Here is a 13,152-nt window from a genome sequence, read left to right on the forward strand (position 1 = left end):
TCGATTGGTGTTTAGCAAAAGGTAACTGGTATCTTACATTCGTTACTTTCATGGGAAATGTCACTAAACCATTTGCATCTGCTTCCGGTTTAAATTTGAAAAAAAAAACGAACATAAAATATCAATCTCTTTTTTATTTGTTCTTTAATTCCTAAATGACTTCCTTCACCATTTCACACCACAAAATAACTTAATTATCAAATGAAATTATTAATAATTATATTCATACTTCATCAATTTATAAATAGTACTTGTGTACTGAAATCTGAACACTTGGCATCTTTAACCAGTAATATAATTCTGTCTCTTCATGCGGTTGTTCCTGGTGCCGTGTAATGTAATCATGTTTGTGATGGAAAAACTTATATATAAACCGTAAACGCTTATCCTTTTCTTATAACTAAATACATAGCACTAAGATTAGCAAGTCAAGCAGTGATACACCTGATTTTTTTAACAGAGGTTTCTGAAAACAATTTTAACCAATTTCAGCCCATACAAGCATAATTGATTATAAGAAATAATCAAATGACTTTATTTCAAGCAAGCAGTAGTACCACTGCATTTTTTTTCTGCAATTATTTCTGAAGAAAAATAGCAAAACTTGATACAAATTTAAATGCTTATGAATCATAATTAACTGTATGACCAGTCAAGTTTCCGGAGACATTAAAATATATTTCTACTATTTTGAAATAAATTAAATAATGCGCTTGATCTAACCTTGCAACTTTCACACACGGGAATGGTTATCCACCACAACTTTCACACACGGGAATGGTTATCCACCACAACTTTCACACACGGGAATGGTTATCCACCACAACTTTCACACAAGGGAATGGTTATCCACCATAACTTTGTTGTATTTCTTGTGAGTGGAAAAAAACTACATTGATATTCTATATTGAATAAACATTCATCTTGCAATAATCGGAGCATTGGTAGCTAGATCAGTTTAATTGCGTATATACGACATCAAATGAACGTGAAATGTTGCAATTCATTTTTACCAATGTTTAAATTATATCTGTAATCACATATTGCTAGTTCATCATTTATAACGACATTAATGAGAAAAGGGATATTCTGTGCTGATTTGAATGTACACATTTTTCAGGAATAAAAATGTGTGCAGTCTAATCTTCGTTTGTTACGGATATTCCTATAACTAATTAACGGCCTTTTTAAGGCACTTACGGCTTTAATATTCTACATTATCAAATGTAATTGTCACAGAAACGTGAAACCATTCACTCTACATTTGCATTTGATTTACTGTTGATTGACCTCAAGTCCGTGCCGTTCTTTTTTTATATTATGTATGTATTCGTGATATTTTTTTTAATTTACAAACTTGTTATTACATGTCAATTTCTTTTGGTTTTTGTTTAGGATTCTAATAACTCAGATATTATAAATTGGTGTATTAAACTGTTATGATATTGATATTGATACTGCTAAATTTTATATGACGTGAAAGTCGTACTTACATAATAAAGGGAAATACAAAATGTTGAAAATGATTTCCATTTTTATTTCATCTTGCAGTGTCATGTTTGATACATTTTTAATATAAACAGTACAGAAAATACATAGATATGTGTTAACTATCCAAAGTTGATAGTAATGCCTTTGAACAAGAAATTTTACTATAAGTAGTTTTATGTATTTATTTATTTATTTACGTATATTTGATTCTATGAAAATTGATAATATTGCATTTTCTAAAACATATAATTGTTCACATAGCGGTGATATTGAAACAAGCGCCTGGCGACCTCAGATATGTTGAAATGAGACGAATACGTGTGAAAATATAGTTGCGATAGCAGAGTACGCTTAATATGCAGCGACCTTACATTTGGTGTAAATTTGATATGTTTAAGAGATTGCATGTTTATACACGTACAATTTGAACTTTCTTAAGCATTTGTTTTATAAAGGTACACGAGTATATTTGAAGTAGATGAACAATATGCAAAAATGGAGGAATATATAATCTGACGATTTTAGTATATGTTAACTTTTTTGTTCCACTTGATGGAAAATATAATTAAAGGAATTTTTGTTTCAATTGAATAAATATTGTGATTTTCTAACTACAGTTCCGTTATATATTAATATATGTCATTGTTTCATACTGTATTTGAATTCGCTTACAATTTTGATTAAAAACATAAATAAAAGAGTCAGCTATTTTGTGATAAATTTAGTGGTTTTAGAACTTATTGTTTTATATCGGATACTTCGATGAGCACAAACTATTGACGTGTTTATAATGCTTTATTAAACTGAAGTGAATACTGTCTTCAAAGCATAATAAACATGATCCAAGGGACGATCAAGAATTAAAAAATGCGCGCAAGCAAATACAAAATATACAAATCATATAGAGTACCCTTTCTCTACAAATATATATTATTATTATTGGTCCTATTAGTTTGTTTTGCATTTAATCTGACATAACACAGTATATCAGTAAAACAGCCCAATGACATACCCTATGTATTGCAGTTTGTCCTTTTTTTTCCTCAAAAACTGAAAGTCATTAACTAAAACAAATCATAAATCGATAAACGTGAGTCGTTGCTTTATTTATCAGTAGTAACTTGCGGTGAAATATCTGTCGTAATGTAATATTTTTTTTTATTTATTATTGTCCCTCTTGGATAGTCTTTACAGTATATCAGTAAAACACCCCAATGACAATATGCGACTGAATACTACATACCGGTTTGACACAAAGAGCCATAATTTGGACTGACAAACAGTTTAACCAATTTGTGATAATTAACACTTTGGATCAGAAATGAGATGGAGTAGATGCAGTTTTAGTTTTTACTAAACTTTGAATCCTAATAATAGTTTGCGATATCCGACAAGTACATATTGCAGAACTGGCAAACGATTTTCAGATCGTGCATCTCGGTCTGATCACAAACAAAAACCACTATTATAAAATCATTTAAAATATAAAGTAAAGTATCTCAAACAAATATTAAGAAAATATGTATATCAAATCTTTAAAAAAAAACAAAACTTTCATTAAGACCAGATTTTGGTATTAAATTTCTGATATTCATTTAGTCAAATGTAAATATCAGATCCTTTTGAAGCTGTCAAGTGAGTGAATGTATAATACATGTAGTTTTATTATACAATTAAAGAAGAAAAATGAAACAAACTACTGCCCTCCTCCAAAATTTTCGATTGAAAATTCTTAATATTTGGAGACTTTAATTGGACAGTATAGACCGACAAGACCTCAAAGGACTGTTTCTGAAGTAGACATTTCCTTAAAACCTTGTTGTAATGCAACAACATCTTACTAATTTTTTTCTGTAGAAAATATGAATCTTTTTTTAAATATAAATAGTGTTATCTTTGATGAGACATTTCAAATTGGTGATTAATTTGAATTCATAGTTGACTTGTATTGAGCTGTTTACAAAGTAATATTTTATTAAATATCTAGCAATTTTCTTGTTTTTATCTATATCATATATGGATACATTTTATAAATAAATCGCCAATGGCGCACTAGAGGACCCGCTTCCTTCACGTTTCGTTATATCCTGAATATTTCCACATAAGTGGCCAACATTGTTTTATCCACTGCAAAATTTAAATAAACGATATACTTATATTAATATTGTATCTTAATCATCTTATTAAAAAAAAACAAACAAACAAACAAAAGAACAAATTAAAAAACCAAACAAAAGCAACACAAAATAAATAAATAAATAAATAAATAAATAAATAAATAAACTAGATTTAGAAATCAAAGGTACTTTTTTGCTACCTTTCAAAGTCATATAATGAGCCGACACGAAAATGTGCGTTGTTACAAACATGCATTGTATTTATGGCCTTGATCTTGTTTTACAACGAAATATATTTGTTAACTTGTTTTTGTTTGTTTTTTGTGTTTTTTTCTGTGTTTGCTTTGTTTTTGTAGATATATTATGTCTCGGTATAAACATTTTCACCATAGATGTCATTTTTCTTCAATTAGAAGATAGCAATTTGATTTCCAGACTAATGTTTTATTTAATAGATATTAATACAAAGGATATAGTGAACTGATCCCTTTACGTTACATACCACTAATTCTACCAATGAGCTTTTAGAACGTACCTCAATATAGTCCTACACTAGCTTTAGTGCACTTGTGCAAAAGAACCCCACATAATATTGTCAGGGCTTTTAGTGTAAACATGCAGATTTTAGGTCTTATATAGTCTTCCTCGGGTGAGAAATTGTAAAGTGAACCTTTCTCTTATTATTAATTACAATTTAATATTAGAATCTAGCATCCGGAGGTACACTTACATTTTGTTGCATCGTACGCAGAAGGCCATTAAGGAAATCTTTATATAATAGTTCATTTTGTCTTACCTGGCAATTATTATAATGTTCATTAACCAATATATAACAATGATTATCCATCTAACCTGTGTATCAATTTTCTTTTGTTTACTTGTCATTCATATATCTAGATAACAAAATCTTTCAAATTTTAGTGTATTAATACTTGTAAAGTGTTTATACTTCATCGATATTGTCTAAACATATTTTAGAGTATTTTGAAAATGTTCAAAAAATTATTTAACAACGTATTTTAACAATTCTTATCACGATTAAAATCTTATAAACACTAAAAGCGATTGACCATCAAGTAATGTATGCTGGTTAAAATTGAAAAGTACGTACTGCTAAGCAGACTCCAATGATTCACAAAATACGAATTGTCCGATACCCTTACAGGCTTTAAGTTGGCTAACACCAAATATATACATAATTCTATGTAAAATTACTCCCTTGACCAGCTGCAATGATATCAGTATATTAAAATGAGTTAACCCGTTATCAAATATGTCTATATTGAAAGTGCTTTTGAGTCATTGATAAAGTGCGTAGAACATTAAATAGAACGATTGGTGTAAATATGCATGAAATGATTAAATAGCTTCAAATAAATGTTGAAAAATATTAGCGCCTTTATGAGGTAACGAATGTGTTCAATGTTTCACAACACGTTACTCAGAATCATATTTTAGTTCGGTGAACATCTGTTTTTAACGTCATTTTTTTGCAGTAATACAGCTACTTATTTGATTTTATTCCGTATTTTTCCGGAGCAGTTGGTATAGCTTCGCTTGTTACCCTTTGACCTTAGTGGAAATCGCTATAAAAACCTTTGTTTCAATGACGTAGTTATCGTCGTGTAATATCGAGTTATTTATGTTCCAATAGTCTAGCCCTTTTATATCTTTCTTTTAAAGATTGAATTTTTAGAGACTGCCAGACGATCTGTCGACTTGATTATTATTGGTCTTATGTCGCGAGATTTAAAGTTTTGTATAAAATGTGTATCAACATTTTTTTTTAATTCGACAAGCTTAAATTATTTGATTGTACAAGGGTCTTAAGACTATTGACGGGATATGTTTTCGTATTTTTATGAGTTGAATCTAAACGTTCTTGGTCAAGTGCATGGTTCATATATCCCGCTAGTATCAAATTTCCTATTGTGTTTACGTTAATACAACTGCTTATCTGCTTTAAAAAAGTATCATATTCTCTTTCTTTATTTGGCATATATTTACCAATGATTAGATAATGTTTTCGATTTCAAAAATTGACTAAAATAATTCTTCCTTTTCTGTCAATTTGTAGTCTTCACTATCGTCAGTCAATATTGCAGCTCCTCTATCAGCGCTAATAGATTGTTACACATATTGAAGTGGAATTTCAAACAATCTATTCATTACTTTTATAAAGAGTTTTTTTTTTTTTTCTAATAACTATCTCGTCATATTCAGATGTAAATATCGTATTCGTTAATAAAGGATGTCTTGTTTTATGTAAGAACCTGTAATTGTTTAATCGTTTTCTCAGACCAGGGACAATTCTAACATGTTTTGTTCTACATATATTACTTACTTCTGTAGACATTCTGTAGAGTAGATGATATATATCGCAACGTTTTTGTACTCCTATTGTAATGAATATGACTATTGTTATATATCAACATCTTGCAACATAAATTTAAGCAAACGGTAGACAGCAATTCGACAAATTGGGCATATATAACACTAATAATCAGCGTTTCTAACTTTTATACAAATAGACACTCACAAGATAAGAGATTGAGTCTATGCCAATGTCCTCTCTCCCAAATCGTGTAGAATATATGATACATACTCCAACTATATATTTAGAAAACTAAATGTATTTTGTCATATTAGAATGATTATAATTCATAATTAAATAATATCAAAGTCTGTTAGAGATTTACCATAATACTTTATGTGTTTGACTTTTAGGATTTTTTTTAAAAGTGATAAACATTTTGTTGTAAGAGACAATTCATTACCATTATTATTCGTCATTAACAACAATGCGTTGATTAACTATATAATCCTTATTTATGGATGTTTTGATGTTTGATAAAAAGAACATAAAATGCAGAAAACTGCATTATGAAGGACAATTTGAATACCTTGTGATTAAACAATTTGTCGATTTTGATATTTGATTATGCGATGAACAATAATATAATTAACATTATATTACATTGCATGCTTACTTCTTCACAAACCTTAGTGAATAAATATTATTTTCCCCACAAATATATAAAACAAAGATCATATATCGTTCAACGATAACAGTTAATAAAAGAAATTCATATTGGTATCCAATTGCCTATTTTAACAAAAGACGTTAAATGAAGACAGCGGGTTGTTTAACCCGTATTGAACAAGCGTGTGTCAAATGAGCTATAGACCGATATAATAATATATATAATCAAATAGAATAGAGGACGCTTACCCTACCGGTGCACCTGGTCCATCTCCCAGTTTTTTAGTGGAGTCCGAGTTGCTCATTTACTTTTGTTATTTTGTATGTGTTTTTATGTTTTAATGTCATTATTATCTTAAGCAGTCATGTCGTTATTGTGTAGACATTTTTATGTTTTTATTGTTTATCAAGCATACAGGATATTGATTTGTTCCATGTTGGCGTTAGATGAATATGTCATTTAGTCTGTATATACATGTATTTATCGAAAAGTAAAGATACAAGTATAAACGTAGTGATTAATGTAAGAATGCAATTACCTTTGATAGTCTTACTTGTATTGAGCAGTTGTAATATCATAGTAAATATATAAATGTTTTCTTCTTTTTTTATATATATATATGATTCTATGGAAATTGATGGGCAACTGGAGAATATTGCGTTTTCTAAAACATATACTTGTTCACATAGCGGTGATTTTGAAACAATCGCCCGGCGACTTCAGATATGTTGAAATGAAGCGGATACGTGTGAAAATATAGTTGCGATAGCAGAGTACGCTTAGTATGCAGCGACTTTACATTTGGTGTAAATTTGATTTGTTTAAGAGATTGCATGTTTATACACGTACAATTTGAACTTTCTTAAGCATTTGTTTTATAAAGGTACACGAGGTATTATATATATATTTGAAGTAGATGAACAATATGCAAAAAATGATGAATTTTTGCTCCATACATGAATTAAAAAAAAAAGACAATTAAAAATGTCATAGTGATTTTAGATACTAGATATAATTTGACAATTTTAGTATATGTTAACTTTTTTGTTCCCCTTGATGGAAATGAAATATAATTCAAACGTATAATTGATATCCAAGTAGTCACAGTCTGCATGTTGCCATGGTAATCATATTAAAGGAAATTTTCTTGTCAAATGAATAAATATCATTGTGATTTTCTAACTACAGTTCTGTTATATATTTGAATTCGCTTAAAATAAATAAAAGAGTCTTAGCTATTTTGTGATAAATTTAGTGGTTTTAGAACTAATTGTTAAATCGGATACTTCGATGAGCATAATTTATTGACGTGTTTATAATGCTTAATTAAACTGAAGTGAATATTGTCTTCAAAGCACAATAAACATAATCCAAGGGACGATCAAGAATTACAAAATAATGCGCGCAAGCAAATACAAAATATACAAAGCATATAGAGTACCCTTTCTCTACAAATATATATTATCATTATTGTTCCCATTAGTTTGTTTTCCATTTAATCTGACATACCCTATGTATTGCAGTTTGTCCTTTTTGTTCTTCAAAAACTGAAAGTCATTATCTAAAACAAATCATAAATGGATAAACGTGAGTCGTTGATTTTCTTATCAATAGTAACTTGCGGTGAAATATCTGTCGTAATGTAATTTTTTTTTATCTATTTTGTATCTCTTGGATAGTCTTTACAGTATATCAGTAAAACACCCCAATGACAATATGCGACTGAATACTACACACCGGTTTGACACAAAGAGCCATAATTTGGACTGACAAACAGTATAACCAATTTGTGATAATTAACACTTTGGATCAGAAATGAGATGGAGTAGATGCAGTTTTATTTTTTACGTAACTTTGAGTCCTAGCAATTGTTTGCGATATCCAGCAAGTAAACATTGAAGAACTGGCAAACGATTTTCTGATCGTGCATCTCGGTTTGATCACAAACAAAAACCACTATTATAGAATCAAAGTAAAGTATCTCAAACAAATATTAAGAAAATATGTATATCAAGCCTTAAAAATACAAAACTTTCATTAAGACCAGATTTTGGTATTAAATTTCTGATATTCATTTAGTCAAATGTAAATATCAGATCCGTTTGAAGCCTTCAAGTGAGTGAATGTACAATACATGTAGTTTTATTATCAAATTAAAGAAAAAAATAAAACAAACTACTGCCCTCCTCCAAAATTTTCGATTGAAAATTCTTAATATTTGGAGACTTTAATTGGACAGTATAGACCGACAAGACCTCAAAGGACTGTTTCTGAAGTAGGCATTTCCTTAAAACCTTGTTGTAATGCAACAACATCTTACTAATTTTTCTCTTTTTTTTCTGTAGAAAATATGAATCAGTCATGACTATTTCTCTTTTTTTTAAATATAAATAGTGTTATCTTTGATGAGACATTTCAAATTGGTGATTAATCTCAATTCATAGTTTGACTTGTATTGAGCTGTTTATAAAGTAATATTTTATTAAATATCTAGCAATTTTCTTGTTTTTATCTATATCATATATGGGTACATTTTATAAATAAATCGCCAATTTATGTTCAAGTTTGTTCTATATAGTAATAAAATCACCGAACTGATAAAATCAAGATAGTAGTCAAAAGAACAAGTCTACATAATTAATACTTAATATTGTATCTTAATCATCTTATTAAAAAACAAACAAACAAAACAAACAAACAAAAAACAAATTAAAAAAAAACAAAAGCAACAAAAATAAATAAATAAATAAACAAACAAACAAAAACAGTAAAAAGCTTACCATTCAGTGTCTTATGAAATCTTAATAAAAACAAATAAACACACAAACAAACAAAAACAAGAACAAAAAGCAACAAAAAATAATAAACAAACAAAAACTGTAAAAACCTTACAGTTAAGCTTATAATTCAATGTCGTATGCATTAAGCAGACTTTTGGAAATATGAAATCTGTAATATTCATGTTTTGATGGGTTTTTTTTATTACAAATCAATCAAAGCATGAATTTTACAGATTTCATATTTCATATATCTCAATACCAATGCTTTTGCGAAATGAGTTGTATTTGTTTAATTAGATAAACACATCTGCCTAATTTCTCCTATGATTAAGAATCAAACTACAACATATTTACGTTTATGTTGATTCTTATTTTGTTCCATAATATTTATTTTCACTTTTTGGGTGAAACAGAGTTTCTAGTTAGCTATTTGCTGCACATTTCAAATACGTTTTAGGAGTTTATTGTCTGTTTTATTTATTAATTTACTCTACATTTCGTTAATGATGTTATTCCCTCTGTAATGTACAATCCACTCATAAAAAGAAGCATTTACCTCTCTTATATTTAGTCAGTAGGAACTTATATTTTTAATTCTGTTCACTTTGTGTTCTGGATGTTATTTAGGTAGGTCAAGAGGACCTAAGACGTACATCTTCATCAGGTACTCTAGCTTCTCATAGCCATAGAGTCACATATATTTTATTTTGACAGAGAGTACTTCATCAATTTCTGAAAAAAAAATACCAATTTACCAACGTATGGATATTTTGCGTCTATATTCAGTGATATGTTCTTGTCTCTTTATGCTGTTGGTGATACTGTGATAGACTGTAAACGTTGATCATTCTCTTATAACTTACCCAAAGCATTACACATAACAAGTAAAGTAGTGCCCCACCTGTATTTTCATCAGGTCTTCGTCTGTTACGCATCTTGTTATAAGCGATTAACAGCTTATCTTGAGGTATTTACGGGTTCGATATTTTACAAGCTGTTAATGCCACAGAAACATGGAACCATACAATCTACATTTGCATTTAATTTACTTTGGTCCATGACGTGTTTTTTTGTCTTTAATTCATGTATGGAGTCATGATAATTTGTATTGTATCCAACAGTTGTCCTATAGTAACATTTTGCCAATCAAACGATGTTCTGTTCTCATTATATTTTACTGTGTACCATATCTTTTATTGATATAAACATATAATTTAGATTTTTCTTTTACAAACAAGTTATACTATTTCAATTTCTCTTGCTTTATTGGTTAAGATCCAAATAACTCAGATATTACAAATTCATAGTTGAGATAGTTGTGATGATAATACACCTATAATTTATATTAATTCTAAACTGTAAAGAAAATGAATCCATAGATATGTCTTAACTAACAAAAGTAAACAGCATGTCAAATTCACAAACATTTTTTTCTATGTGCTATTACTTTTAATTTCTTTTTTTTATTTTGACAAATTTGAAGGGAAAAATGGTCACTATTAACATTTTCAAGAAAATGAGAAGCTTTACAATTTTTCAACGACACATTGCATGAATCCTCGTTATCATTTTAATAAGTAGATTAAAACAGTAACTTCTGATAAATTCAAATTCAACCCCACCCCCCCCCCCCCAAACAAAAAATAGATTTAGAAATCAAAGGTAATATTTGGCTACATTTCAAAGTCATATAATGAGCCGACACAAAAATTTGTGTTGTTACAAACATGCATTCTATTTATGGCCTTGATCTTGTTTTACCACAAAATATATTTGTTAACTTGTTTTTGTTTGTTTTTTGTGTTTCTTTCTGTGTTTGCTTTGTACTTGTAGATATATTATGTCTCAGTATAAACATTTTCACCGGTTGATGTCATTTTTCTTCAATTAGAAGATAGCGATTTGATTTCCAGAGTAATGTTTTATTGAATAGATATTGATACACAGAATATAGTGAATTGATCCCTTTACGTTACATACCACTAATTCAACCAATGAGCTTTTAGAACGTACTTCAATATAGTCCTACACTAGGTTAAGTGCACTTGTGCTATGTTGCTGTGGAAAAAGTGCACATGAGATCAATACACGTGAGCTTGTGTTTTGCAGGAATTATATTTATTTCATTTCTACATAAAATGGTTACTGCAACTTACTGAATTAAATATTTTGTATGAGCACTGCATGAAGACCCTTTTTTATGAAATGGAGGGGATTTCCCATGCCATTTTTAATCATTGACTTCTAGGAGTCAGTGTCACAATGCAAGGTAGTAAACCCCAAATAATATTTTCAGGGCTTTTAGTGTAAACATGCAGATTTTAGGTGTTACATAGTCTTCCTCGGGTTAAACTTCAGGTAACAGATCCATAACACATTGAACTTAGTGTACTTAGCATTGGAAAAGCGACATTACTGGTTTGTAGTCAGAAAGTAATTTTTACTGCTTCGTATTCAAAGATAGATTATGTCACTTTGTGTTGCGAAATTGTAAAGTGAACCTTTCTCTTATTATTAATTACAATTTAATATTAGTATCAAGCATCCGGAGTACACCTACATTTTGTTTCATTGTACGCTGAAGGCCATTAGAGAAATCTTTATATAATAGTTCATTTCATCATACCTTGTAAAAATTATGTTCATTAACCAATGTATAACAATGATTATTCATCAAACCTGTGTATCCATTTTCTTTTGTTTACTAGTAATTCATATATCTAGATAACAAAATCTTTCAAAATTTAGTGTATTAATACTTGCAAAGTGTTTATACTTCATCGATATTGTCTAAATATATTTTAGAGTATTTTGAAGATGTTCAAAAAATTACTTAACAACGTATTTTAACAATTCTTATCACGATTAAAATTTCATCAACACTAAAAGCGATTGACCATCAAGTAATGTATGCTACTTAAAATTGAAAAGTACATAATGCTAAGCAGACTCCAATGATTCAAAAAATACGAAGTGTCCGATACAGGCTTTAAGTTGGCTAACACCAAATATATACATAATTCTCTATGAATTACTCCCTTGACTAGCTGCAATGATGTTGATAAATATTAGCGCCTTTATGAGGTAACGAATGTGTTCAATGTTCCACAACAGTTTACGCAGAATCATATTTTACTCTCCCTTTTCATATTGATACAGTCAAATATATTTTTTGTTTTGACAGAGAGTACTTCATCAATTTATAAATAATACTGATTTACCGAAGTATGAATAGTTTGCATTTATATAGAGTAATATGTTCTTGTCTCTTCATGCTGTTGGTGATATCGTGATGTGGAATAACGATTATCATGGAAAACCTACAAATATACCGGAAACGTTAATCCTTAACTAAACACAATGTATTACACGTAACAAGTAAAGTAGTGATACACATACATTTTTTTTTCTGCAGATTTTTCTCGGATAATTTTTAACAAATTTCAGGCCATTGACTATAATCAAAATCAAACGACTTTGTTTCAGGCAAGTAGTAGTACCGCTATAGTACCGCTATAGTACCTCCATAGTAACGCTATAGTACCGCTATAGTACAGCTATAGTACCTCTATAGTACCACTATAGTACCGCTGTAGTACCGCTATAGTACCGCTATAGTACCTCCATAGTAACGCTATAGTACCGCTATAGTACAGCTATAGTACCGCTATAGTACCGCTATAGTACAGCTATAGTACAGCTATAGTACCGCTATAGTACCTCCATAGTAACGCTATAGTACCGCTATAGTACAGCTATAGTACCGCTACAGTACCGCTA

General features: G+C 29.3%; 1 protein-coding gene across 2 annotated transcripts in view; it reads left to right on the forward strand.

Annotated features, from left to right (window-relative positions):
* The window catches only part of LOC148605670 (transcription intermediary factor 1-beta-like), a 577,346-nt gene that overhangs the window by 236,658 nt on the left and 327,536 nt on the right, over nucleotides 1–13,152 (forward strand). The gene's annotated exons all lie outside the window — the stretch shown is intronic.

The sequence above is a fragment of the Perna viridis genome, chromosome 10, assembly GCF_037379345.1.
Source record: "Perna viridis isolate PV_CMFRI_1.1 ecotype Kerala chromosome 10, ASM3737934v1, whole genome shotgun sequence".
NCBI lineage: Eukaryota > Metazoa > Mollusca > Bivalvia > Mytilida > Mytilidae > Perna > Perna viridis.